Source organism: Ochotona princeps, chromosome 24, assembly GCF_030435755.1.
Source record: "Ochotona princeps isolate mOchPri1 chromosome 24, mOchPri1.hap1, whole genome shotgun sequence".
Lineage (NCBI taxonomy): Eukaryota > Metazoa > Chordata > Mammalia > Lagomorpha > Ochotonidae > Ochotona > Ochotona princeps.
In genome coordinates this window covers 1,765,487-1,770,160 of record NC_080855.1, presented here as the reverse complement: position 1 = coordinate 1,770,160, position 4,674 = coordinate 1,765,487, and the positions used below count along the sequence as shown (strand labels likewise).

Genomic DNA, 4,674 nt, shown 5'->3' with positions numbered 1-4,674 from the left:
CTTGGACTGTGGCAACGGCGGCAGTAGGCAGTTGTGGGAGCTGAGAAATTAGATATGAAAGGTCCCAGAATCTCTGAGGATGCTGCTCCACTACCTTCACCCTCTCCCAGCTGGGCTCCATGCCGGGTGCTGAGGCAGGGAAAGGCATTCACCTTAGAATCCCTGAGAGCAGCCTTGGTTGTTTTGACACCATCCTCCTCTTCCTCAAGTCATGGAACTCGCTCAATGTTAGTAGGCAACTCTGCAGGGAAGAAGTGGAGGCTGCTCCCCTCCAGCTTTGACAATCCCAGACAGTGTGCCCACTGTTGCACTGGAACCCTGCTTTATTCCTTTTCTTGTCTTTTTTTTTTCTTGCCGCTCAATAGGTGGTTACATGCGTCAGTCTGGGATGTTTTCTGTAATGAGGCAGCAGCAGCTCCTCCGGTTCCATTATGTTCACAGAAGAACATTTTGGGAATCTGTTGAGAAAATTCAAGCTGGTGTTCCTGGGGGACTAGAGCATTGGAAATTCATTCTTGATCACCAGATTTATTTATGATAGTTTTGACAACATCTATCAGGCAACAATTGGCATTGATTGATTTTGTAGTCAAAAACAATGTAATTGGAGAATTGAGCCATCAGGCTGCAATGTGGGATACTGCAGATTAGGAATGTTTCCGTAGCCTCATTCTCAGTTACATCCGCGATTCTGTTGCAGGCATAGTAGTTTATGGTATTGCAAATGTCAGTTGCTTCCAGCACACTGCAAATGGATTGGTGATGTCAGAACAGAAAGAAGAAGTGGTGTTATCATCATGCTATTAGGAAATAAAATAGATCTTATTGACAAGAAGCAAGTGTCTAGTGAGGAGGGAGAGAGGAAAGCCCAAGAGCTGAATGTCATGTTTATTGAAACTAGTGAAAAAGTAGGATAAACATAAAGCAGCTTTTCTGATGTGTGGCAGCAGCTTTGCCTGGAATGGAAAGCACACAGGACAGAAGCAGAGAAGGCATGATTGATATAAAACTGGAAAAGCCTCAGGACCAATCAGTCGGCAAATGCTGTTCCTGCTAATACCGTCCGCACCTTCACGCTGCTCCAGAAGCCCACTGCTTTGCCCGCTTCCTCTCATTGACTGCAGTGTGAACATTGGCTTGAGCCTTTCCCCTTCAGTAATAACGTATAACAACTCATCATTGCTGCCTGTCTCTTGGAGATGAACTGTTTTCATTATTTGAATTTTTAAAAAAGCCAAAAGTTTCAACATAATCCTGTAAAAATTAGATACATTTTCTTGATTTTTTTCCTTTTTAATGCTATGAAAATGTACTACAAAATGATGGAAATTTCAGCAATAGTATCAGTGTGGCTTGGTTAAGAATCAATAAGCTCACAGCAGCACTTGGACGATCTCTTTGAGCACTCCGTGCTTTCCTCACCTTCACTTAGTCACCCCTGCCTGGCCCTATGAAGGCCATCAGCTAGTCAACCACCAGTAAGGCATGCACTGTGTAATGTCTCTCATTTGCTTCAGTCTCTACAATAGCTCACATCACCCACAGCATATGCCACCCCAATTCTGAATGCCCCCAGCAATGCAAGACCACACTTGATCTGTCCAAAGAATCCTTATCCATTATCTCAGTGTGTAGGTGGAGAGAAGTTCCCAATTGTGCACACAGTTCCAACAGAAAATTCACAGTAACTGTCAATCCATGTGACTGAACAATTAGATTGTATAATAATCATCCACTTACAGAGTCTGCATCCCTTTTGGATACAGTTTGAGTTGAGCTATTCCACATCCAATCCATCTCCCTGCTAATGCACCTGGGAAGGAAGCAGAAGATGGCTCAAGTCTGCAGGCCTTGGTAACCATGTAGGTGACTGATTTTAAGCTTCTGGCTATGGAGCTTCATCTGCCACAATTCCAGCTGTTGCACCCATATGGGGATGAAACTAGAAATGGAAGTTCTCTATTTTACTTTATAATTCTACCTTTTAAATAAAAATTAAGAATACCCAAGTCTATCTCTGCACAAACATGAGAAACACGTATAAAGGAATACTAGAAATACACAGGTAAGAAGGAAGCAATCAAGATACTGGCCAGGCTCTGAATCTTGAGTTTTCAGAGTAAAAGCACAGCCCTGGCACTGTCAGCATCAGATCTGAAGTTTTGCAGCACTCACTACGATGTCCCTAGGCTTAGGAGGTACCATATTGACATTTTTCATACTTATAGGCATTTACATTAGAGATTGGAAAATGTATAGAGGTAAAATTCACACATCATAAGTCATCCATTTTGGGGGTTAGCATTATGGTATTCGAGATTAAGTCACCATTTATAGTAGTGGCTCTCAACACAAGCACCTGCTCAAACCCAATTTCTTCATTTCAGAAAAAGGACACTGCTAACTAGCACACCTGCAATAGAAGATGGTGGAAAACCTGGATGGCTTTCTGGATTTGGCAAAGGTCTGGAAGCTGAGCCCATTTGGGAAGTGAGAATGGGATATAAGCACGCACTCTCTCTCTCTCCCCCCTCCCTCTCTCTCTCTCTTTCTCCTTTACCTCCATACTGCAAATGAAAACCACAACTTTTAATTACTCATAAAATGAACCACCAGGACTTATAATCCTCAAATTCTTGGACAGCAAACACCTCAATCTCATTCCAAATACACATATCACACCAAGAGAAAATCCTGTTCCACTAAATGGATTCTTTATATTCTTTCTTCTCTCTTCTCCTGGAAACTGACACTATGTGCTCTGTCCTGATAAGTCAGCTCATTCTGGACAGTTCATATGAACAGGATCAAACAACATGTGGACTAAGATGTTTGACTTCTTTCAATTAGCATAACATGTCAAGAGTAATGCAGATGAATCATACTGCCTGGTGTTACATTGTATGTCTATATGATTTCTTTAAATATTCATTCATTTAAGAACATTTGAGGCATCCTCACATTTGGCTGTTGCAGAATTGCCTGAGGTGAGCCAAAACATGTAGAGTTACATCTTTCAATTCTCTTCAGAATATCACCAAGTATAGCATTGCTGAATTACATGGTATCTCTAGGCTTAATCAATTGAGAACACAGAAACTATTTTCCACAACAGTTGCACTATTTTACATTCTCTCTGGCAAATCATGGGCATCATTCCGATCATTTCAGGTCTGGCTGTTGCAACCACTAGGTAACAAACCAGTGCATACAAAATCTGTCTCTGAGAATCAGCAAGGCAGAATAGGGTAAGACTACACTTAAAAAGATGGAGAAACAGAGAGAGGCAGAGAACGTACATTCCTGGAAATAGAAAAAGACATGCTGGTGGCAGACGGGTACCTGGAGACTTATGGACGCAATACAACAGAGATAACGGTGTGCTGATGTAGTGACCAGATACCCTAGCAGCAGTCAGCAAATGGCAATATGAACCGCACCAGAAGCCAGCCACCAACAACCAGGTTCCATTCCAAATAGTTCTGAAGAGCTCCCAGAACTAATAGCCAGCAGATCCAGACCTACACAAATGACACCACAGGAACCATTTTGTACAGGATGGCAAAGGCTTTGAAACTGCAGAAACAACAGTGACCTGTGCATGCGTTGAGCTGGGAGTGAACTCACTGAACTCAGTGAATTATACTGACTACACATCAAAAATAACAGTCATTTTGGCATCTTATGACTCAAAGTAGGTCCGGATGGCCCTTACATTTAGCAGCAAGCACTGTTCCAACAATATCAGCACGAAAAACAACCTAGGTATGTATGACACCTGTTTTCCCCCTAATCCTGGGAAGTACTCTAACCACAACTGGGAGAATCACTGTACAGACAATAGAGCGGCATCAGCAAGGGATCATAGGAGGTGGAAGTTGAACCAGGAGCTGGTCTAAGGAGGCCATGTTGGAAGCCTAACATGAGCTCAGATCTGAAACTCACTGGAGGGAGTGGCACAAGTGACTGCAAATAAAGAACTGCAAACCAAGTGCAAAAAGTAAAATCGCATTGTAGAACTTGTGGGTAACACAACTTAGAAAAATCTGCTAGCTAGAATTAAAACCACCAAGAGCAAAATAAGAAACAGAGGCACATTGAATATTACTCAAGACTCCTACAAAGGAGTTAACTGAGGAATACATCAGGAAAAATGGGGAAAACAGAATTCAGAAAACTTATTGTAAAGCTTCTTATCAAGAATGAGAAGATGGGCCTGGCGGCATGGCCTAGCGGCTAAAGTCCTCGCCTTGAATGCACCCGTGTCTCATATGGGTGCATGTTCTAATCCCAGCAGCTCCACTTCCCATCCAGCTCCCTGCTTGTGGCCTGGGAAAACAGTCGACGATGGCCCAAGAATTTGGGACCCTGCACCCATGTCAGACCTGGAAGAGGTTCCTGGTTCCTGGCTTTGGATCGGCGTGCACCAGCCCATTGTGGCTCACTTGGGGAGTGAATCATCAGACGGAAGATCTTCCTCTCTGTCTCTCCTCCTCTCTCTGTATATCTGACTTTGTAATAAATCTTAAAAAAAAAAAAGAATGAGAAGCATGTACAAGAGTTGAAGGAATTTAAGGATAATATCACACAGGAAATAGCAACACAAACAAAATCAAGCTACATTATTGGAAATGAAGGACACATAAGCACTTTAAAAATTCAGTGGAAATTCTG

General features: G+C 42.6%; 1 pseudogene; it reads left to right on the top strand.

The window, feature by feature from the left end:
- Nucleotides 1-431: 431 nt before the first annotated feature.
- Nucleotides 432-1,057, top strand: LOC101522103 (ras-related protein Rab-6A-like; annotated as a pseudogene).
- The last annotated feature ends 3,617 nt before the right edge of the window (nucleotides 1,058-4,674 follow it).